This window comes from Salvelinus fontinalis, chromosome 29 (genome assembly GCF_029448725.1).
Source record: "Salvelinus fontinalis isolate EN_2023a chromosome 29, ASM2944872v1, whole genome shotgun sequence".
In the NCBI taxonomy this organism is placed as follows: domain Eukaryota; kingdom Metazoa; phylum Chordata; class Actinopteri; order Salmoniformes; family Salmonidae; genus Salvelinus; species Salvelinus fontinalis.
This window is the reverse complement of record NC_074693.1, coordinates 26,626,362-26,651,492: the sequence shown is the minus strand read 5'-3', so window position 1 is coordinate 26,651,492 and position 25,131 is coordinate 26,626,362. Positions and strand designations below refer to the sequence as shown.

At 45.6% G+C, this 25,131-nt stretch overlaps 1 pseudogene; it reads left to right on the top strand.

Moving 5' to 3' along the window:
• Positions 1–1,833: 1,833 nt before the first annotated feature.
• On the top strand, positions 1,834–22,051 carry LOC129827277 (protein bicaudal C homolog 1-like; annotated as a pseudogene).
• Positions 22,052–25,131: the final 3,080 nt, after the last annotated feature.

Here is a 25,131-nt window from a genome sequence, read left to right as displayed (position 1 = left end):
ACATTGTTTACAGTTCCTATGCTGAACACATACTGTGTTTGAATTCTGTACAGAGTGGAAAGGCAAAGACATCATGGAGGACGACGACGCTTGTTTACAGATAGAGATAAGAGAGCATATCTTGAATAATGACACCATATTTAACAACATCAATGCTGTAAGCCTGTCGACCATACAACGCATCCTCCAACGGCATCGAGTGACGAAGCAACTTTACAAGGTGCCATTTGAGAGAAACTCAGAGTCAAGAATATGCGACATGACTTTGTAGAGGTATGTATGCAACACTACTTCCAGTACTTCAGACATACCATATTTACTCATCTGTATATCCTTTTGTCTGTCACAGAGAGTATTGGAGCTGGATGCCCATGTAATTCGCCATGAATTTATTTATGTGGATGAGGTTGGCTTCATCAGTGTATGATCGCCAACCCTATGCCCACATGCCGCTTCTCCAGGCAATGGAGGACGCATGTGGGGACATAGAGGTTGCCTCTGTCCAAGGTTGGATGGGAATTGTGTGTAGAGTTTTGAAAAAGGAGACAGTTTTGAAAACGTGTGTAAGCAGTTGGAAAAAACTGTAAAACTATAATATGACGCCATCTGGTTTGCTTATTTTAAGGATTTTGAAATGATTTGTAATTATTTTAGCAATTACATTGACTTTTGATACATAAGTATATTTAAAACCAAATACTTTTAGAATTTTACTCAAGTAGTATTTTACTGGGTGACTTTCCCTTTTACTTGAGTCATTTTTTATTGAGGTATCTATACTTTTACTCAAGTATGAAAACTGGGTACTTTTTCCACAACTGGTCAACTGTCAGGTCATCAAGCAGCTGCTGTCATTATTGTTAGGTTAAAGTTTCTGCCTTGATGATTTATGAGATAAGCTTGCTTGGTAGTATCATTATTCCCGTCTTGTCAGTCTGTGTTTATCAGTGCAGAGCAGGTCTGTGATAACTGCCTCCACTGTGTGGTTTATCAGTGCAGAGCAGGTCTGTGATAACTACCTCCACTGTGTTTATCAGTGCAGAGCAGGTCTGTGATAACTACCTCCACTGTGTGGTTTATCAGTGCAGAGCAGGTCTGTGATAACTACCTCCACTGTGTGGTTTATCAGTGCAGAGCAGGTCTGCGATAACTACCTCCACTGTGTGGTTTATCAGTGCAGAGCAGGTCTGTGATAACTGCCTCCACTGTGTGGTTTATCAGTGCAGAGCAGGTCTGTGATAACTACCTCCACTGTGTGGTTTATCAGTGCAGAGCAGGTCTGTGATAACTGCCTCCACTGTGTGGTTTATCAGTGCAGAGCAGGTCTGTGATAACTGCCTCCACTGTGTGGTTTATCAGTGCAGAGCAGGTCTGTGATAAACTGCCTCCACTGTGTTGTTTATCAGTGCAGAGCAGGTCTGTGATAACTGCCTCCACTGTGTGGTTTATCAGTGCAGAGCAGGTCTGTGATAACTACCTCCAGTGTGTGGTTTATCAGTGCAGAGCAGGTCTGTGATAAACTACCTCCACTGTGCCTCAATGTGGAGTATCTGTTTATAGTGTGTATGGTTTGTTTTATTGTGTGTGTGAGGGAGAGGGACTGGGAGAGCGTGTGTTTGCATAGTGTTGGGAATAAGCCTCACAACTCTAATTGTGTACTGTGCCAGTCACAGTTCTTGATAAACAGTGTAGTGTAACCGATGTGAAATGGCTAGCTAGTTAGCGGGGTGCACGCTAATAGCGTTTCAATCGGCGACGTCACTCGCTCTGAGACATTGAAGTAGTTGTTCCCCTTGCTCGGCAAGGGCCGTGGTTTTTGTGTTTTGTGGAGCGATGGGTAATGATGCTTCGAGGGTGGCTGTTGTCAATGTGTGCAGAGGGTCCCTGGTTCGAGCCCAGGTAGTGGCGAGGAGAGGGACGGAAGCTATACTGTTACATAAGCATGCTAGCGAGCAGTGTATTCTCTTTCCCCCTGAGTGTTAGCATGCTAGCGAGCAGTGTATTCTCTTTCCCCCTGAGTGTTAGCATGCTAGCGAGCAGTGTGTTCTCTTTCCCCCTGAATGTTAGCAAGCTAGCGAGCAGTGTAGTCTCCTTCCCCCTGAGTGTTAGCATGCTAGCGAGCAGTGTGTTCTCTTTCCCCCTGAGTGTTAGCATGCTAGCGAGCAGTGTGTTCTCTTTCCCCCTGAGTGTTAGCATGCTAGCGAGCAGTGTAGTCTCTTTCCCCCTGAGTGTTAGCATGCTAGTGAGCAGTGTAGTCTCTTTTCCCCCTGAGTGTTAGCATGCTAGCAAGCAGTGTATTGGTGCTGACATCTGGGATGTTGGGGTTTGAATAACCACTATAAAGGGATGGGCATCCTAGTTGTTTTTACATCAGGTTTTAAAGCGTGTCAGTGGTTGTTATTTAATTTCTGGTGGGGTGGAGTGAAATATCTTTGATGTGATTAGCTGTCTCTGGGGCTGGCTTTTGGAACCCCCATCCCCTCTCTCTCCACTCCATGCTGCTCTCTCGCCCATTCTTCAGCTTCGGGGAGAGTAACCCATGGTGGTGTTTTGAGCCCCCACGGTGTAAATGTCATTGTGGAGGGATGCCCTTTTAAAATGTTTACGTTCTACCCCTCGTCCCCCCTTCTCTGCAATTTTCCTCTTTCCCTGTTAAATGTCGACCCTTCACAGAACTCTCATACAGTACTTCTCTCCTTTTAGGAAAGTGTCTCATAGACACAAACAAAGCATTAACCAGTATCCCTGAACCCTGTGTCTGGATTATTTGTTGTTTGGATGTTTATATGTTTATATTTATTTAGGCCTCAGTTTTCCATCAATAAGTGTCTCTCTCTTTCCTCTCTTTTCAATATTTGTCAGCTCCCAAACATGGAGAGGAACATACCGGTGAAGAGTTCTTTGAGAGAGAAGATCACAATGACACTGAGATAGATATAATGTACGGTTGAAATCAAAATATAAAGGCTGATATTCATACAATGCAGAAATATTGAACATCCATCCAATCTTCCCATTCAAATATGGCTCATTGACGTGAAAATACCTGCATTTAAAAGTCTACATATTTCCCAGAGGACCTTGACCTTGTTGACATTGCTACTCAGAGATTTGTTGTTGCTATGGTTGTGAGGGTGAACGTCTTTGAGATGGAAATTGAGTATTGTCTTCTCTGAATAGGACAATGTGTTTTGGTGTGTGTTGTGTCTGCGTGTCTGGGATGTATAAACTGGTGTTATTCTCGTGGTAAAAGACCTGTCATTCACACTCCATTAGTTTCTCTGTCACACACACACATCGACACGTGTTCCTCTCATGTTTTGTCTCGCAGGTGATGAGGGAAACTAACAGCCCGGTGAAATGGCCATTCAAGCTGAAAATAGGAGCCAAGTCAAAGAAAGGTGATTTCAGACCAACTGACACCTCCATACCCCGACACCCTGTCTCAGTCTGTCTCAGTCTGTCTCAGTCTGTCTCAGTCTGTCTCAGTCTGTCTCAACCTGTCTCAACCTGTCTAAGTCTGTCTCAACCGGTCTCAACCTGTCTCAGTCTCTCAACCTGTCTCAGTCTCTCAACCTGTCTCAGTCTGTCTCAACCTGTCTCAGTCTGTCTCAACCTGTCTCAGTCTGTCTCAACCTGTCTCAGTCTGTCTCAACCTGTCTCAACCTGTCTCAACCTGTCTCAACCTGTCTCAACCTGTCTCAACCTGTATCAGTCTGTCTCAACCTGTCTCAGTCTGTCTCAACCTGTCTCAACCTGTCTCAACCTGTCTCAACCTGTCTCAGTCTGTCTCAACCTGTCTCAACCTGTCTCAACCTGTCTCAGTCTGTCTCAGTCTGTCTCAGTCTGTCTCAGTCTGTCTCAACCTGTCTCAGTCTGTCTCAGTCTGTCTCAACCTGTCTCAGTCTGTCTCAACCTGTCTCAGTCTGTCTCAACCTGTCTCAGTCTGTCTCAACCTGTCTCAGTCTGTCTCAACCTGTGTCAGTCTGTCTCAACCTGTGTCAGTCTGTCTCAACCTGTGTCAGTCTGTCTCAGTCTGTCTCAACCTGTGTCAGTCTGTCTCAACCTGTGTCAGTCTGTCTCAACCTGTGTCAGTCTGTCTCAACCTGTGTCAGTCTGTCTCAACCTGTGTCAGTCTGTCTCAACCTGTGTCAGTCTGTCTCAACCTGTGTCAGTCTGTCTCAACCTGTGTCAGTCTGTCTCAACCTGTGTCAGTCTGTCTCAACCTGTGTCAGTCTGTCTCAACCTGTGTCAGTCTGTCTCAACCTGTCTCAGTCTGTCTCAACCTGTGTCAGTCTGTCTCAACCTGTGTCAGTCTGTCTCAACCTGTCTCAGTCTGTCTCAGTCTGTCTCAACCTGTGTCAGTCTGTCTCAACCTGTGTCAGTCTGTCTCAACCTGTGTCAGTCTGTCTCAACCTGTCTCAGTCTGTCTCAACCTGTGTCAGTCTGTCTCAACCTGTGTCAGTCTGTCTCAACCTGTGTCAGTCTGTCTCAACCTGTGTCAGTCTGTCTCAACCTGTGTCAGTCTGTCTCAACCTGTGTCAGTCTGTCTCAACCTGTGTCAGTCTGTCTCAACCTGTGTCAGTCTGTCTCAACCTGTCTCAACCTGTGTCAGTCTGTCTCAACCTGTGTCAGTCTGTCTCAACCTGTCTCAGTCTGTCTCAACCTGTCTCAACCTGTCTCAACCTGTCTAAGTCTGTCTCAACCTGTCTCAACCTGTCTCAGTCTGTCTCAGTGTCTCAGTCTGTCTCAACCTGTCTCAACCTGTCTCAGTCTGTCTCAACCTGTCTCAGTCTGTCTCAGTCTGTCTCAACCTGTCTCAGTCTGTCTCAACGTGCCTCAACCTGCCTCAACCTGTCTCAACCTGTCTCAGTCTGTCTCAACCTGTCTCAACCTGTCTAAGTCTGTCTCAACCTGTCTAAGTCTGTCTCAACCTGTCTCAACCTGTCTAAGTCTGTCTCAACCTGTCTCAACCTGTCTAAGTCTGTCTCAACCTCTCTCAACCTCTCTCAACCTGTCTCAGTCTGTCTCAGTCTGTCTCAGTCTGTCTCAGTCTGTCTCAGTCTGTCTCAGTCTGTCTTAACCTGTCTCAGTCTGTCTCAGTCTGTCTCAACCTGTCTCAACCTGTCTCAGTCTGTCTCAGTCTGTCTCAGTCTGTCTCAGTCTGTCTCAGTCTGTCTCAGTCTGTCTCAGTCTGTCTCAGTCTGTCTCAACCTGTCTCAGTCTGTCTCAACCTGTCTCAGTCTGTCTCAACCTGTCTCAGTCTGTCTCAACCTGTCTCAACCTGTCTCAACCTGTCTCAGTCTGCCTCAGTCTGTCTCCACCTGCCTCAGTCTGTCTCAACCTGTCTCAACCTGTCTCAACCTGTCTCAACCTGTCTCAACCTGTCTCAATCTGTCTCAGTCTGTCTCAGTCTGTCTCAGTCTGTCTCAGTCTGTCTCAACCTGTCTCAACCTGTCTCAGTCTGTCTCAACCTGTCTCAACCTGTCTTAACCTGTCTCAACCTGTCTCAACCTGTCTCAGTCTGTCTCAACCTGTCTCAGTCTGTCTCAGTCTGTCTCAACCTGTCTCAGTCTGTCTCAGTCTGTCTCAACCTGTGTCAGTCTGTCTCAACCTGTGTCAGTCTGTCTCAACCTGTCTCAACCTGTGTCAGTCTGTCTCAACCTGTGTCAGTCTGTCTCAACCTGTGTCAGTCTGTCTCAACCTGTGTCAGTCTGTCTCAACCTGTGTCAGTCTGTCTCAACCTGTGTCAGTCTGTCTCAACCTGTGTCAGTCTGTCTCAACCTGTCTCAGTCTGTCTCAACCTGTCTCAGTCTGTCTCAACCTGTGTCAGTCTGTCTCAACCTGTGTCAGTCTGTCTCAACCTGTCTCAACCTGTCTAAGTCTGTCTCAACCTGTCTCAACCTGTCTAAGTCTGTCTCAACCTCTCTCAACCTCTCTCAACCTCTCTCAACCTCTCTCAACCTGTCTCAGTCTGTCTCAGTCTGTCTCAGTCTGTCTCAGTCTGTCTCAGTCTGTCTCAGTCTGTCTCAGTCTGTCTCAGTCTGTCTTAACCTGTCTCAGTCTGTCTCAGTCTGTCTCAGTCTGTCTCAGTCTGTCTCAGTCTGTCTCAGTCTGTCTCAGTCTGTCTCAACCTGTCTCAACCTGTCTCAACCTGTCTCAGTCTGTCTCAACCTGTCTCAACCTGTCTCAACCTGTCTCAGTCTGTCTCAACCTGTCTCAACCTGTCTCAACCTGTCTCAACCTGTCTCAGTCTGCCTCAGTCTGTCTCCACCTGCCTCAGTCTGTCTCAACCTGTCTAAGTCTGTCTCAACCTGTCTCAACCTGTCTCAACCTGTCTCAGTCTGTCTCAACCTGTCTCAACCTGTCTCAGTCTGTCTCAGTCTGTCTCAACCTGTCTCAACCTGTCTTAACCTGTCTCAACCTGTCTCAACCTGTCTCAACCTGTCTCAACCTGTCTCAACCTGTCTCAACCTGTCTCAACCTGTCTCAGTCTGTCTCAGTCTGTCTCAGTCTGTCTCAACCTGTCTCAGTCTGTCTCAACCTGTCTCAGTCTGTGTCAGTCTGTCTCAACCTGTGTCAGTCTGTCTCAACCTGTCTCAACCTGTGTCAGTCTGTCTCAACCTGTGTCAGTCTGTCTCAACCTGTGTCAGTCTGTCTCAACCTGTGTCAGTCTGTCTCAACCTGTGTCAGTCTGTCTCAACCTGTGTCAGTCTGTCTCAACCTGTGTCAGTCTGTCTCAACCTGTCTCAGTCTGTCTCAACCTGTCTCAGTCTGTCTCAACCTGTGTCAGTCTGTCTCAACCTGTGTCAGTCTGTCTCAACCTGTGTCAGTCTGTCTCAACCTGTCTCAACCTGTCTCAGTCTGTCTCAACCTGTGTCAGTCTGTCTCAACCTGTGTCAGTCTGTCTCAACCTGTGTCAGTCTGTCTCAACCTGTCTCAACCTGTCTCAACCTGTCTCAGTCTGTCTCAACCTGTCTCAGTCTGTCTCAACGTGCCTCAACCTGCCTCAGTCTGTCTCAACCTGTCTCAGTCTGTCTCAACCTGTCTCAACCTGTCTAAGTCTGTCTCAACCTGTCTAAGTCTGTCTCAACCTGTCTCAACCTGTCTAAGTCTGTCTCAACCTGTCTCAACCTGTCTAAGTCTGTCTCAACCTGTCTAAGTCTGTCTCAGTCTGTCTCAGTCTGTCTCAGTCTGTCTCAGTCTGTCTCAGTCTGTCTCAGTCTGTCTCAGTCTGTCTCAGTCTGTCTCAGTCTGTCTCAACCTGTCTCAGTCTGTCTCAACCTGTCTCAGTCTGTCTCAACCTGTCTCAGCCTGTCTCAGTCTGTCTCAGTCTGTCTCAGTCTGTCTCAACCTGTCTCAGTCTGTCTCAGTCTGTCTCAGTCTGTCTCAACCTGTCTCAGTCTGTCTCAGTCTGTCTCAGTCTGTCTCAGTCTGTCTCAGTCTGTCTCAGTCTGTCTCAGTCTGTCTCAGTCTGTCTCAACCTGTCTCAGTCTGTCTCAACCTGTCTCAGTCTGTCTCAGTCTGTCTCAGTCTGTCTCAACCTGTCTAAGTCTGTCTCAGTCTGTCTCAGTCTGTCTCAACCTGTCTCAACCTGTCTCAGTCTGTCTCAACCTGTCTCAACCTGTCTCAGTCTGTCTCAACCTGTCTCAGTCTGTCTCAGTCTGTCTCAGTCTGTCTCAGTCTGTCTCAGTCTGTCTCAGTCTGTCTCAACCTGTCTCAGTCTGTCTCAACCTGTCTCAACCTGTCTCATTCTGTCTCAGTCTGTCTCAACCTGTCTTAACCTGTCTCAACCTGTCTTAACCTGTCTCAACCTGTCTCAACCTGTCTCAGTCTGTCTCAACCTGTCTCAACCTGTCTCAACCTGTCTCAATCTCCTATACAACTTGATATTTTATACAAAACTAAAGATTTACCAGAGTCTGCCAGCTGCTACATATATTTTAGATTAATTTCTGTCTTGTACTGTATACCTCAGACCCCCATGTGAAAGTGGAAGGCAAGCGTGGCAATGTTCTAGTGGCCAAACATAAGATTTTAGAACTTCTGGAGACAAAGTAAATGTCCTAAACTGAGATATAATCCTATACCTAACATGTCATGTAACCAAATAAACCAACTATATACGGTTAGTAAAACCCACATCTTCTCCTGAGTCAGGTCAACAAGGTGACCCTGAAGATGGACGTGGCCCACACAGAGAACTCCCATGTGATCGGGAAAGTGAGCGGGAACATCGAGAAGGTGATGGAAACAACATCATGCCACATCCACTTCCCTGACTCCAACAGACACAATGCTACCGGAGAGAAGAGCAACCTGCAACTGTTCCTTAGGAACTGTCTCTCAGTAACTGGGTACAGCCTGTTAGTAGCTGTGTATTGTCCCTTAGCAACCAGAGGGTGATACTACAAAGCAGGATCAATGAGTTAACCAGCTAACTTGAGTGAATATTCTGAGATAGCTTTAACATTTTTTGAAAGATAACCTTGGTCTAATTGTCTCAACAACCAAAAGCACATATCTAAATTTAGCTCATAATAGTTCATAATAAACCAGAAAATCAATAGTTATTTCTGGTTGTTTATCAAAGTTAGCTGGCTACTCTTCAGGTACTGTCCGTTAGTTATTGTCCTTCAGCAACTTTATTTATGTTTCTCCATCATCTGTCTCTACCTCCCCTGTCCAGGTGTCCATCACTGGGCCTGTCCAAGGGATAGAGGCAGCCAGGAAGAGGATGTGAGTGAGAGTTAATGCATGGATGGCCTTTATTTCACATTATGTATGCGATCTATACATCATTATGACCTCTCACCCCTCTCTCTTCTCTTCCCCTCAGGATCTCCGGCCTCTGGTGTTAACCTTTGACCTCCTAGTGACATTGGTACCCCAGGCACTGCTGAACGCAGTGTTGTCGGTCATCCAGCAGGTGGCGCAGGTTCTGGGGATCAGCGTGAGATTCAGGGCTCAGCCCAGACTTTACAGCAGCTGTGGCCAGAGGACTGCAGGGCAGCACTGCCGCCATCAAGGTCAGAGTCTCACAGATACATTGCATTCAGTAAGTATTCAGACCCCTTGACTTTTTCCACATTTTGTTATGTTACAGCCTTATTCTAAAATGTATCAAATAAAAATTTTCCCTCATCAATCTACACACAATATCCCATAATGACAAAGCGAAAATAGTTGTTTTTTTATTTTGCAAATGAAAAAAAGAAAACTGAAATACCTTATTTTCATAAGTATTCAGACCCTTTGCTATGAGACTCGAAATTGAACTCAGGTGCATCCTGTTTCCATTGATCATCCTTGAGATGTTTCTTCAACTTTATTGGAGTCCACCTGTGGTAAATTCAATTGTTTGGACATGATTTGGAAAAGCACACACCTGTCTATATAAGGTCCCACAGTTGACAGTGCATGTCAGAGTAAAAACCAAGCCATGAGGTCAAAGGAATTGTCCGTAGAGCTCCGAGACAGGATTGTGTCGAGGCACAGATCTAGGGAAGTGTACCAAAACATTTCTGAAACATTGAAGGTCCCCAAGAACACAGTGGCCTCTATCATTCTTAAATGGAAGAAGTTTGGAACCACCAAGACTCTTCCTAGAGCTGGCCGCCAGGCCAAACTTGAGCAATCGGGGGAGAAGGTCCTTGGTCAAGGAAATGACCGAGTACCCAATGGTCACTCTGACAGAGCTCCAGAGTTCCTCTGTGGAGATGGGAGAAACTTCCATAAGGACAACCATCTCAGCACTCCACCAATAAGGCCTTTATGAGAGTGGCCAGACGGAAGCCACTCCTCAGTAAAAGGCACATGACAGCCCGCTTGGAGTTTTACTATAGACACCTAAAGGACTCTCAGACCATGAGAAACAAGATTCTCTGGTCTGATGAATGCCAACTGTCACATCTGGAGGAAACCTGGCACCGCTCATCACCTGGCCAATACCATGCCTACGGTAAAGCATGGTGGTGGCAGCATCATGCTGTGGGGATGTTTTTCAGCAACAGGGACTGGGAGACTAGTCAGGATCGAGGGAAAGATGAATGGAGCACAAGTACTCAGGACCTCAGACTTTTTATTTATTTATTTAACCTTTATTTAACTAGGCAAGTCAGTTAAGAACAAATTCTTATTTTCAATGACGGCCTAGGAACCGTGGGTTAACTGCCTTGTTCAGGGGCAGAATGACAGATGTGTACCTTGTCAGCTCAGGGATTTGAACTTGCAACCTTTCAGTTACTAGCCCAACGCTCTAACCACTAGGCTACCCTCCCGCCCAGACTGGGGCGAAGGTTCACCTTCCAACAGGACAACTGTCTGAGTCCGTACAGCCATTTGGGTTCTCAGTTCATCGCGCAGGCAGGAATAAAAATCTCTCCTGGAAGAAGAAGGGTGGGAGTGTATGTTTCATGATTAGCTGCTCATGGTGTGATTGCGATGACATACAGGAACTCAAGTCCTTTTGTTCACCCGACCTAGAATACCTCACAATCAAATGTGGACCGTATTACCTCCTAGATAATTATCTTTAAAAAAATATTTATACAAGTATTTCACTGCACCCGCAATAACATCTGCTAAACAGGTGTATGTGATAAATAAAATGTGATTTGATTTGAAGCACACAGCCAAGACAATGCAGGAGTGGCTTCGGGACAAGTCTCTGAATTTCCTTGAGTGGCCCAGCCAGAGCCTGGACTTGAACCTGATCGAACATTTCTGGAGAGACCTGAAAATAGCTGTGCAGTGACGCTCCCCATCCAACCTGACAGAGGTTGAGAGGATCTGCAGAGAAGAATGTGAGAAACTCCCCAAATACAGGTGTGCCAAGCTTCTTGAGTCATACCCAAGAAGACTCGAAGCTGTAACCTCTGCCAAAGGTGCTTCAACAAAGTACTGAGTAAAGGGTCTGAATACTTACATAAATGTGATATTTCCATTTCTAAAAACCTGTTTTTGTTTTGTCATTATGGGGTATTGTGTGTAGATTGATGGGGGGGGGGGACCATTTAATTCATTTTAGAATAAGGCTGTAGCGTAAAAAAATTTGGGAAAAGTATAGTGGTCTGAATACTTTCCGAAGGCACTACAGAGAGCCATACACACACACACGCACATGCACACATACGCACGCACGCACACACGCACGCACACACCACACTTTCCCCTTTCTCTGTCTCACTGTTTTCTCTGTGACTTTTAGATGCACTTCCTTACATTAATAAAGAGAAACCTTGACTAAAAAAGGGAATAATAATTTAATATTATTAATTATTAACTGTGCACACATCTACTTCTAACTCTGCCCTTTCTCTCCCTGACAGAAGGTGGTGTGTGTTCTGATGGAGCTGATTCTGGGGTCAGAGGTCGGGGCTGGGGTCATGGCGGAGTCATGAGGGTGGTCACCACCCAGCAGGACGTGACCTCCCTTCATCATCTCTTTCTGCTGGGACATAACGGAGACCACTTAAATTCATTTATTTTATTTAACCTTTATTTAACTAGGGAAGTCAGTTAAGAACAAATTCTTATTTATAATGACGGCCTACCAAAAGGCAAAAGGCCTCCTGCGGGGACGGGGGCAGGGATTAAAAAAAAGAATACATATATATAGGACAAAACACACATCACGACAAGAGAGACAACACAACACAAAATAAAGAGAGACCTAAGACAACAACATAGCATGGCAGCAACACATTGCAGCACAGCATGGTAGCAACACAACATGACAACAACATGGTAGCAGAACAAAACATGGTACAAACATTATTGGGCACAGACAACAGCACAAAGGGCAAGAAGGTAGAGAGAACAATACATTACGCAAAGCAGCCACAACTGTCAGTAAGAGTGTCCATGATTGAGTCTTTGAATGAACCTCGTTCCAGTCGCTAGCTGCAGCAAACTAAAAAGACAAGCGAACCAGGGATGTGTGTGCTCTGGGGACCTTTACCAAATTGTGACTGGCAGAACAGGTGTTGTATGTGCAGGATGAGTGCTGCAGTAGATGCCTCAGATAGTGGGGAGTGAGACCTAAGAGGGTTTTATAAATAAGCATCAATAGTAAGGCTTGCGACGGGTATACAGAGATGACCATTTTACAGAGGAGTATAGAGTGCAGACAGAGGAGTATAGAGTCATGCATCCGACCCAGAAGCAGTTAGTCCTGCCAGAGGTCAGCGCCCTTCAGAACCCCTCCTCACTGCTCATCCAGGGCATCCCAGACAGAGTATGTCTGGCCAGGCAGCAACACAGGGTGAGGAGGGTCACAGTGCACTTTGCTCTTTGTAATGATTCATTGATAGATTAGATTAATTGGATGATTCTTTGATTGATTCAGATGAATTGGTTGATTCTTTGATTTATTCAGATGAATTGGTTGATTCTTTGATTGATTCAGATTTGAGGTAAAAAGGCAAGCCTGTTTATTGTGGAGCGCTTGCTAAGAGAGGAGTAAGAGTGACCTGTTTTGTTTTGTCATTACACAGGACTGTCTGCCTGTGTGTCTGATGTTTGACATACATGAGGACGGGGAGGCGGACCCACGTAAACTGGCTCAGACATTACAGAGTCTGGGGGTCTTTGTCAGCGTCACACCCAAAGTCAAACAGACGCCAAGGTACAATAGTACTATAGCAAGCCTTATAGTTATGTTATTGCTAAAGTTGCAGTACTGTAGTGTCTGATAAAGGACTGTGTTGGACTACATTTCCTGGTTTGTATGACATGGTGTTTTGCGCTGGAATACATTTCCCAGTCAGTGGTGGGGTCTGGAGAGGAACATCTTCAAACTGTACGAGGCGTACACCCTCTTTCCTCTGTCTTCTTTCCTCCGCCATCTCTCCACCATCCTCTCTCCTCTGTCCTCTCTCCACCATCCTCTCTCCACCATCCTCTCTCCACCATCCTCTCTCCACCGTCCTCTCTCCACCATCCTCTCTCCTCTGTCCTCTCTCCACCATCCTCTCTCCACCATCCTCTCTCCTCTGTCCTCTCTCCACCATCCTCTCTCCTCTGTCTTCTTTCCTCCGCCATCTCTCCACCATCCTCTCTCCACCATCCTCTCTCCACCATCCTCTCTCCACCATCCTCTCTCCACCATCCTCTCTCCACCATCCTCTCTCCTCTGTCCTCTCTCCACCATCCTCTCTCCACCATCCTCTCTCCTCTGTCCTCTCTCCACCATCCTCTCTCCACCGTCCTCTCTCCACCGTCCTCTCTCCACCATCCTCTCTCCACCATCCTCTCTCCTCTGTCCTCTCTCCACCGTCCTCTCTCCACCATCCTCTCTCCACCATCCTCTCTCCACCATCCTCTCTCCTCTGTCCTCTCTCCACCGTCCTCTCTCCACCATCTTCTCTCCACCGTCCTCTCTCCTCCATCCTCTCTTCTCTGTGACCCGGAAACCGATATGAGGTCGAGTAGTCGAGGAGTGTGTCAATTCGCTAGTAGGCAAACAGAAGACTGTCATCCCTTCCTCAATAGCCTCTTTTTGCAGAGGAAGCGCGTGTCCTACCGCCGAAGAGTTTTGAGATTTGCCACACCCCCTTTGAATCAGCTGTTGTATTGTCGGAGGAGAAAAACATGCACACATTTAAAAACGATATGCTACTTATCGTTTTCTCTATAACATGTCTGGCACAATTAACTAAATTCGTTTTTATCACTTTACACATTTATTTTGGGATCCACCTCTGTAAACACAATTTGCCTGATGACAGATGAGTGGAGAAGGAGCTTCTCATTTCATACAAGCACATTTTCGTCCACGTTCACTCACGTCGCCACCTCTCCTTGATTACTTTTGGCCTTTTTCAAAAGGAGGCGAGAGAGGATGGAGGAGAGAGGACGGAGTTGAGCAAATCTGATTGAGAAAAGGACACTGTCCTATCCTGTCCTATCCTGTCCTGTCCTATCCTGTCCTATCCTGTCCTATCCTGTCCTATCCTGTCCTGTCCTGTCCTATCCTGTCCTATCCTGTCCTGTCCAGTCCTGTCCAGTCCTGTCCTGTCCTATCCTGTCCTATCCTGTCCTATCCTGTCCTATCCTGTCCTGCCCTATCCTGTCCTGTCCTATCCTGTCCTATCCTGTCCTATCCTATCCTGTCCTGTCCTGTCCTATCCTGTCCTGTCCTATCCTATCCTGTCCAATCCTGTCCTATCCTGTCCTATCCTGTCCAGTCCTATCCTGTCCTGTCCTATCCTATCCTGTCCTGTCCTGTCCTGTCCTGTCCTATCCTGTCCTGTCCTATCCTGTCCTATCCTGTCCTGTCCTAATCTGGTCTTCCTTTCCTCAGGCTCAGTGCCTGCCCCTGAGTCTTTGATTGGCGCTCTTTCCCAAACTAAGCCCAGCCCGTCGCCGCCACCAGTCCTGACTCTGCCCTCTGAGGGAATGAGGATGGGACTGAAGGGGACAGAGAGAAGAAGATGTGGAGCAGCTGGAGAAGGTGTGGAGAGATCGCCATCAGATAACTGAATCAATATCTGTAGGCCTCTTGACTACCAAGATAAGTGCAGTACTGTGAGAGTTTGACAGTGGGAGATATGATGGATTGCACAGGAGGTTGGTGGCACCTTAATTGGGGAGGATGGGTTCGTGGTGATGGCTGGAGCGGAATAGTGGGAATGGTATCAAATACATCAAACATGTTTTCCATGTGTTTGATGCCATTCCATTCGCTCTGTTCCAGCCATTATTATGAGCCATCCTCCCCTCAGCAGCCTCCCCTGATGGATTGATACAGTTGTAAGGGCTTTCATTGCAGGGGATTTGATTCTGCAGTTGTCCTGATGGTGGTGCTATTGGATCAGTACAGCATCAAGATTGATCAATGAGATCACCTCGGTTTACCCAGATCCCAGAGAACGAGGATCTGTCCGGCCTGTCGGACGAGAGCCCTGGTCTGATGACATCAGAGCTGAGTGATGTCACTGAGTCAGGTCAGGATGATGAGTCAGAGGAGCAGCCTCCAGGGTCCTGAAGGGGAGACGCCACTCAACAGGCCAGGTCATGAGGTAAACACATTCACACTAGGGAGGGTAAGAGGAAGTTGACCTTAGGCACACTGGTTGAGGTTGGAATTTTGGTTGGATAGCCCCAAAGATTCTATATGGATTTGTATTTTTTGTCAGTTAGGAACAAATTATTGTTTACAATGACGGCCTACACCAGCCAAACCCGAACGACGCTGGGCCAATTGTGCGCTCCGCCCTATGGGACTCCCAATCATGGCCAGTTCTGATACAGTCTGGATTTGATCTTAGATAAGTTAGCTCCTGCTCTTTCAGAGGGGGGTCAAATTAAAATAAATGTGCACTTTATCTTGATTGAATGTGCCTTTAGCCTTTTGTCCCGCCGTGTATGTTCTATTGCCTCTGGAAAATAACAGGAGCATTTGGAGATGCAGTGTTGTTTGCTGCTGTTTAATACTCTCATGATAAATAGTCATGTCAGAAAGGGATGGAATTTATTCATTCCCTCCCTCCAGTATCAGGTCTCAACAGCCCTTTGGATTATTTGGGTGAGCTACTTAGCTAAGTGAGTCCTACAAACAGCCTTCACGCTATGTGGCTCAGACCTGACCTTAGTCTCACTACTGCTGTACTGTCGCAGACTGCTGGATGGAAAGATGGAGGGAGGAAGGAGTGAGAAACGGAACAGCCTGAGAGAGATGGAAGGAGGAAGGGAAGAGTGATACTAGATGGAACAGCCTGAGAAAGATGGAAGGAGGGAGGAGTGAAAAACGGAAGAGCCTGAGACAGATGGAGGGAGGATGATGTGAGAGATGTAACAGCTTGAGAGCGATGGAGAGAGGAGTGATACTAGACAGAATAGCCTGAGAGAGATGGAAGGAGGGAGGCATGAGAGACGGAACAGCCTGAGGAGGGACATGACTCAGACTCAGGATACTCTGTGATGCATCAAGGAATGATGGTTTTGTTGCACGTTGGTCATGGTTGAGGTAAGTTCCAACTCCCCCCCAGCCAGAAATGAAACAACCCCAGAGCAATATAGAGGAGCATCATGGTTATATGTGACTCTGTAAACTGTCACCAATTAATTTGACCCCTTTGCTTTCTTTGAGCCTCACGCAATCAAATTAGAAAAATTTGAGTTTTGTGTGTTTGTGCTACAGTAGATGTTGATTTTGCCATTATTTGTCCACTTGGTGCCCCAAAGGTTACCATGGGGATAACGTTTATCTCCACGGTAACAACAGGATGTACCAGGTTGAGTCACCTTCTGTTCTCTCAGTAAATCAGGTTCCCTTCCAGAACACATCAAATCAAGTTTATTTTATATAGCCCTTCGTACATCAGCTAATATCTCGAAGTGCTGTACAGAAACCCAGCCTAAAACCCCAAACAGCAAGCAATGCAGGTGTAGAAGCACGTGGCTAGGAAAACCCCCCTAGAAAGGACAAAACCTAGGAAGAAACCTAGAGAGGAACCAGGATATGAGGGGTGGCCAGTCCTCTTCTGGCTGTGCCGGGTGGAGATTATAACAGAACATGGCCAAGATGTTCAAAATGTTCATAAGTGACAAGCATGGTCAAATAATAATCAGGAATAAATGTCAGTTGGCTTTTCATAGCCGATCATTAAGAGTTGAAAACAGCAGGTCTGGGACAGGTAGGGGTTCCATAACCGCAGGCAGAACAGTTGAAACTGGAATAGCAGCACGGCCAGGTGGACTGGGGACAGAAAGGAGTCATCATGCCCGGTAGTCCTGACGTATGGTCCTAGGGCTCAGGTCCTCCGAGAGAGAGAAAGAAAGAGAGAAGGAGAGAATTAGAGAGAGCCAAGATTTTCAAAATGTTCATAAATGACAAGCATGGTCAAATAATAATCAGGAATAAATGTCAGTTGGCTTTTCATAGCCGGTCATTAAGAGTTGAAAGCAGCAGGTCTGGGACAGGTAGGGTTCCATAACCGCAGGCAGAACAGTTGAAACTGGAACAGCAGCAAGGCCAGGTGGACTGGGGACAGCAAGGAGTCATCATGCCCGGTAGTCCTGACGTATGGTCCTAGGGCTCAGGTTCTCCAAGAGAGAGAAAGAGAGAAGGAGAGAATTAGAGAGAGCATACTTAAATTCACACAGGACACTGGATAAGACAGGAGAAGTACTCCAGATATAACCAACTGACCCTAGCCCCCCGACACATAAACTACTGCAGCATAAATACTGGAGGCTGAGACAGGAGGGGTCAGGAGACACTGTGGCCCCATCCGATGATACCCCCGGACAGGGCCAAACAGGAAGGATATAACCCCACCCACTTTGCCAAAGCACAGCCCCCCCACTAGAGGGATATCTTCAACCACCAACTTACAATCCTGAGACAAGGCCGAGTATAGCCCACAAAGACACATCAGTCACAGAACAACCTAACTGCATTTCCTCCCTTCTTTACCAGCTTCATCCCTTTACCCTTTATCGCAGGATTACGACTATGAGATGAAGAAACTGTTGGCAACCAAAGGTGAGACCTTTTCAATGTTTAATGCTTCTTCCTTGTTGTGTGAACATTAGCCCAGCAGGTCTCATTAACAACATACCCTTGGTTTATCCAGGGTTCTGTCACACACAAAGTCCTATTTTCGGACTTGTAGAAGAGTCCCACTAAAAGGGACCCATTTTAGTGCTGCGCCAGTCCACCATTGCAAATCAGAGGACCCATTTAGCAGCTGCACCTGGCCAAATTAGTGGCATGTCATTGGGATATGTCACTTGCCATTGTCTGCTATTGAGAGAAAAGGCAGCTCTTGTTTGTTATTCAAATCAGTGATGGAGGGAACCCATTTATGTGGGACTATGAACCAGAGCGTTGATAGAGGAGACCCATTTATGTGAGACTATGAACCAGAGCGTTGATAGAGGAGACCCATTTATGTGAGACTATGAACCAGAGCGTTGATAGAGGAGACCCATTTATGTGGGACTATGACCAGAGCGTTGATAGAGGAGACCCATTTATATGCTGCACATTGCCAGAGGTGATGGAGGGGACACACTTATGGGTTGCACCGTGCCAAAGTTATAATTAAGGAGCATTACTACTCCCACTGATTTCATACACTGGTGCCAGATTATATATATATATATATATATATATATATATATATATATATACACACACACACACACACACACACACACACACACACACACACACACACACACACACACACACACACACACACACACACACACACACACACACACACACACACACACACACACACACACACACACACACACACACACACAGAGACTCTTTCTCAGATATATATTTAGTCACATAGAGTTTTTGTTTTTACACATCAGACACTCGTGTATTAATTCTATGATTCTTCGCAAAGCATTCTGTATCAAACACTGTTCTCTATCCATCTATCTGCATTATTCACCTTACAACAACATCATACCAATTAAACCACTGCCTGGACAACTACAACAGATACTACAACAGGTACTGCAACAGGCTGGACCTGTCCTCTCAGTCTCCCCCAGACAGGATTTATTACCAGCCATTGAGCAGCTGCCCTCTCTGAATGCTCTGTGGCCAGTCAGTGAACACCATGCTCATTTGGGTTAATAAATACAGTCTGATCATTTCTGGGTTGTTTTACGTGAGGGAATTTAGGAGTCAGTGTGAGCGTTTCGCCTAAGCGCCTGATTATTTGTAGCGAGCTAGGAGAGGCGTTGAGCTGGGTGAGAGCTTGTTTATTAATATGATTATTCTCAGTGCTGCTTGGCTCGATTGGTATTCCTGCCCTGAGAAAAACAGAGTGGAGGAGAGAAACTGTGAGCACCAATTACCATCCTGTCTTATCCACTCATCCTCATGGAAGGAGACAGGGAAGAAGAGAGGGAAGGAGAGAGTGAGAGAGAAAGGGGAGTGGAAGAAAAGTGAAAAACAAAGCGAGGGAAGTATGGGCTCAATTGAAAAACATTGAGAAGATAAATATATGCAAACCCCATCCCTCTTCCTCTCTCTCTCCTCGCTCCTCTCTCTTCTCTCTCCTCTCTGCTCGCTCCTCTCGCTCCTCTCTCTCCTCTCTCCTCTCTCTCCTCGCTCTTCTCTCTCCTCTCTGCTCGCTCCTCTCTCTCCTTGCTCCTCTCTCTCTCCCCGCTCCTCTCTCTCCTCGCTCCTCTCTCTCCTCGCTCCTCTCTCTCCTCGCTCCTCTCTCTCTCCTCACTCCTCTCTCTCTCTCTCTCCTCGCTCCTCTCATCGCTCCTCTCTCTCCTCTCTCCTCGCTCCTCTCTCTCCTCTCTCTGTCCTCGCTGCTCTCTCTCCTCTCTCTCTCCTCTCTCTTTCCTCTCTCTCCTTTTTCTCCTCTCTCTCTCCTCTCTCTCCGCTCTTTCTCCTCGCTCCTCTCTCTCTCCTCTCTCCTCGCTCCCCTCTCTCCTCTCTCTCTCTCTCTCTCTCTCTCTCTCTCTCTCTTTCTCTTTCTGCAAACCAGGGGCTATCAGAATTGGAAGGAAAAAGTGTGGAACGGCGTGACAGACAAGGATCATTGTCTTCATCCTTCGGAATCTTCCCCTCTCTGTCGTCCTCATCCTCTTCCTCCCCCTCTAACTTCTCTTCTTCCTTCTCCACCTCCTCCTTCCCGGTGTTTGCGTCTTCAACAAACAGACCCCAAACTTTTGTGTGTGTGTGTGTGTGTGTGTGTGTGTGTGCGTGCGTGCGTGCGTGCGTGTGTGTGTCTCTATAAGAGAGTGTGTGTCTACAAAGAGAAAATGCAATGAAATGCAATTCCTGTGTCTGGCTTATCTTCAATGTAGTCAGTATCAAAGCTGTGCTTTGAATGTCTTCTATCTGAGAGTTATAGAGAGATGTGAGAACACTTTGTTATGCTTTCCGTCAACACAGTTCCTTCTGTTAATCTTTTACTTCCCCATCTCCCCCTGATCTTTCCACCTTTGATTTCCGACCGCTGACCTCTGACCCCTAACGGAGAGATTCCTGACCTGCAGTAACTACTTTGAGGGCATGTCCATGGGGATGGCGTTGACCGGTAGCCAGCGGAGCCCCTCCCCCCAGCCTACAGATGGCCTCCCAGAGCGCCTGAGCCAGCTGGGTCTGGGGAAGTACATCGACGTGTTCCAACAGCAAGCGGTACAGACAAAAAAACAGCTAGCGCCCCCTGGGATATAGGAGTAACTGATAAATGTCTATACACAGAGGGTTATTTGTTGAAGTAGCCTCCATAAGCAGGATTGACTGAGTTGTTTTCAGTGGCACAGAGGCTGACTGAAAGATCATTCTGAGTATGTCTTGTATAAGTGAAGTGTGATGGATGTGTAAGCAACGGGACTGTCATGACCCTTGTTCTGCAGATTGACTTGCAGATCTTCTTGACTCTGTCTGACGAGGATCTGCAAAGAGCGAGAAGGACGATGCTTTTGGCCATCTCAGGTGAATGATCAGAAAAAACACCATATACATCTAACCCACTTTTCCCTGATGCTTATATGTGATGTATAGAACATCTCTCTCCATCCATCCATCCAGACCGGAACAAAAGCAAGAGGAAACTGTCAGAGCTGTGAAGCCAGGCTACCTGGAAGGTGGGCTAGTGGCCAGCTCACACGAATCATGGACGAGGACACAGCTGCTCAGAGAAACCACTGGTGAACCCCACACAACATTACCCAACCTGGGTAGAACTGCCTGGAAAAACAGCTCTATGATCAGACTGGCTTTCACATATCCTAGCCTTGGTGGCAAACCGAACATTGACCTTAGATCAGAATCTCCTCTATGTGTGTTGTACATAAACATGTACATAAACATGCAAGTGTAAATGAGAATGTATGAGGATATTAGAGATGATTATTAAACTTTTCCCAAAAATTGCCACTTTTTTTTTTTTTTTTTTTTACCTGAGGACTTAACCAAATGTTTCTCAAACATTTTTGTATATTAGCAGACGCTCTTATCCGGAGTGACTTTCAGTTTCATTACTTTTTCCGTACTGGTCCTCCATGGGAATTAAACCCACAACCCTGACACTGGAAGTGCCATGGTCTGCCAAATAAGCTACACAGGACTTCAAACCAATTGATCTGAATAAAAACCTCCCTGTAAATGACCTGTAGAGTAACAAAGGTTTTGGATGTCTATGACAGTACGTACAGTAACTCAACGAGGTGCAAACAACAGAATGGTCCACCGCTAGAGAGCACTGACATTACAGACTGTAGACTTTTTTTTGTAGATTCAAGTCACATTCCCCACTCCTCATTATTGCATCAATAATTAATTATAAGTCCATTTCAGAAAGAAATCAACCAGCAACGACATTAAATAGAGCTTGATGGACAGCCAGGAGTTGGGTTGACGCTATATGAACACTCAGATAAATGAATGGATAAAAAAATGAATAGCCCAACGGATTTATTCTGGTGGTGGTAGGCATAATGTGAAACTCCTTTCAATATTGTTTGGCCTCACCTGAGTGCACATCTTAAAACTTCTAATCCCACGTATCAGCCATTAGCAGGCGAGAAGCCATTGCCTCCTAATGACCAGATAGAAACAATGTCGCTAGGCTAGATTGACACGTTTTATCCGAGCAAAATGAAATGATCTGGTTGTCATTTTGAAGTGAGAATTATCTTGTCATTGTTTCAATAAGGCTATGTGCACAAGGCTTTGATAAACATTTAATATTCATTATGGATATCCTACAAACAGGGCCATAGGAGCAATTCTGGCATTGTGGGGGGGATACATTTTGCTACAGGGATCCGGACAGATGCTTTTTTCTTAAAACAGGTTTTAAATGCTAATTTCTAGTGACTTTTGAGAGAAGGATACAGACAAATATAAATTTACAAGGCTAAGGGCGGCCGTACAGAGGAGCACGTACTCTGGTACAGTCCAATCCGTCTTAGGGCCAATGGCCATTCATACTGTACTGAATACCAGTGTGACTGTAATGTGGATCTATTCAATTAAACAACAATGTGGTACTCTCTGTTACTGTATAATTAATTTCCCAGTATTTGTCTCACTTCCCCTCTGTCAGGTTGTTACTACTGCTACTCTACTTACTGTATGATTAATTTCCCAGTATTTGTCTCACTTCCCCTCTGTCAGGTTGTTACTACTGCTACTCTACTTACTGTATGATTCATTTCCCAGTATTTGTCTCACTTCCCCTCTGTCAGCTTGTTACTACTGCTACTCTACTTACTGTATAATTCATTTCCCAGTATTTGTCTCACTTCCCCTCTGTCAGGTTGTTACTACTGCTACTCTACTTACTGTATGATTAATTTCCCAGTATTTGTCTCACTTCCCCTCTGTCAGGTTGTTACTACTGCTACTCTACTTACTGTATGATTCATTTCCCAGTATTTGTCTCACTTCCCCTCTGTCAGGTTGTTACTACTGCTACTCTACTTACTGTATGATTAATGTCCCAGTATTTGTCTCACTTCCCCTCTGTCAGGTTGTTACTACTGCTACTCTACTTACTGTATGATTAATTTCCCAGTATTTGTCTCACTTCCCCTATGTCAGGTTGTTACTACTGCTACTCTACTTACTGTATGATTAATTTCCCAGTATTTGTCTCACTTCCCCTATGTCAGGTTGTTACTAATGCTACTCTACTTACTGTATGATTCATTTCCCAGTATTTGTCTCACTTCCCCTATGTCAGGTTGTTACTACTGCTACTCTACTTACTGTATGATTCATTTCCCAGTATTTGTCTTACTTCCCCTATGTCAGGTTGTTACTACTGCTACTCTACTTACTGTATAATTCATTTCCCAGTATTTGTCTCACTTCCCCTATGTCAGGTTGTTACTACTGCTACTCTACTTACTGTATGATTAATTTCCCAGTATTTGTCTCACTTCCCCTCTGTCAGGTTGTTACTACTGCTACTCTACTTACTGTATGATTAATTTCCCAGTATTTGTCTCACTTCCCCTCTGTCAGGTTGTTACTACTGCATGATTCATTTCCCAGTATTTGTCTCACTTCCCCTATGTCAGGTTGTTACTACTGCTACTCTACTTACTGTATGATTAATGTCCCAGTATTTGTCTCACTTCCCCTCTGTCAGGTTGTTACTACTGCTACTCTACTTACTGTATGATTCATTTCCCAGTATTTGTCTCACTTCCCCTATGTCAGGTTGTTACTACTGCTACTCTACTTACTGTATGATTCATTTCCCAGTATTTGTCTTACTTCCCCTATGTCAGGTTGTTACTACTGCTACTCTACTTACTGTATAATTCATTTCCCAGTATTTGTCTCACTTCCCCTATGTCAGGTTGTTACTACTGCTACTCTACTTACTGTATGATTAATTTCCCAGTATTTGTCTCACTTCCCCTCTGTCAGGTTGTTACTACTGCTACTCTACTTACTGTATGATTAATTTCCCAGTATTTGTCTCACTTCCCCTCTGTCAGGTTGTTACTACTGCATGATTCATTTCCCAGTATTTGTCTCACTTCCCCTCTGTCAGGTTGTTACTACTGCTACTCTACTTACTGTATGATTCATTTCCCAGTATTTGTCTCACTTCCCCTCTGTCAGGTTGTTACTACTGCTACTCTACTTACTGTATGATTAATTTCCCAGTATTTGTCTCACTTCCCCTCTGTCAGGTTGTTACTACTGCTACTCTACTTACTGTATGATTCATTTCCCAGTATTTGTCTCACTTCCCCTCTGTCAGGTTGTTACTACTGCTACTCTACTTACTGTATGATTAATTTCCCAGTATTTGTCTCACTTCCCCTCTGTCAGGTTGTTACTACTGCTACTCTACTTACTGTATGATTCATTTCCCAGTATTTGTCTCACTTCCCCTCTGTCAGGTTGTTACTACTGCTACTCTACTTACTGTATGATTCATTTCCCAGTATTTGTCTCACTTCCCCTCTGTCAGGTTGTTACTACTGCATGATTCATTTCCCAGTATTTGTATCACTTCCCCTCTGTCAGGTTGTTACTACTGCTACTCTACTTACTGTATGGGTTGAGACTTAACGTCATATTTTCTACTTATAATACAGTTATTATACTGTATTATAAACTGGGAGGTTCAAGCCCTGAATGCTGATTGGCTGACAGCTGTGGTATACCACGGGTATGACAAAACATTTATTTTTACTGCTCTAATTACATTGGTAACCAGTTTATAAAAGCAATAAGGCACCTTGGGGGTTTGTGGTATATGGCCAATACACCACAGCTAAGGGCTGTGTCCAGGCACTCTGCGATGCGTCATCCCTAAGAACAGCCCTTAGCCATGTTATATTGGCCCTATACCACACCCACCGTCCCTTATTGCTGAAATAACAACCAACAACATACAAAGTTAAAAACTGTTTTAGATTCTTTTGAAGTAGGCAAGAAAGGTCTAACTGAAATGAATCATCCTCAACTATACAGAATGATAAAAACATATACATGAAGTTAACACTATGCAATGCACCCTATAGGACTTAAGCTGCTATTGCTTCATCAGAGATCATAGATGAACATTCAGACTGAGTCACACTATGACAGATCATCTGTGAACTATGAGCTTGGAGAGGCACTTCTTACTATCTTACCTGTTTGCTTGTGGCCTCTTTCTCTCTCCCTATCTGCCTGTCTCCCTGTCTGTCTGTCTGTCTGCCTGTCTGTCTGTCTGTCTGTGGGTATCATCATGGCTGCCTCTCTCCTGCATGAAGTTAACACATGCAACGCACCCTCTAGACCAGAGTCTGAAGTCATCATTTAAAAAATACATATTTAACTAGGATAGTCAGTTAAGAACAAATACTTATTTACAATGACAGCCTAGGAACAGTGTGTTAACTGCCTCGTTCAGGGGCAGAACAACAGATTTTTTTTATCTTGTCAGCTCAGGGATTTGATCTAGTAACCTTTCAGCTACTGGCACAACACTCTAACCACTAGGCTACCTGCCACCCAATCATAAGGGGCCTCAGTGGCTCTCAGGTTTGTGTACCAACATCCATACCCACACATGCAGTCAGAGCCAGCCCTAGCCTTTTTGGGGCCCTAATGGCATGTTTCTATACAGGATTTGTTTACATCTACAGGCATCTATGCGGGCTGGCACCTGTGTCCCCTGG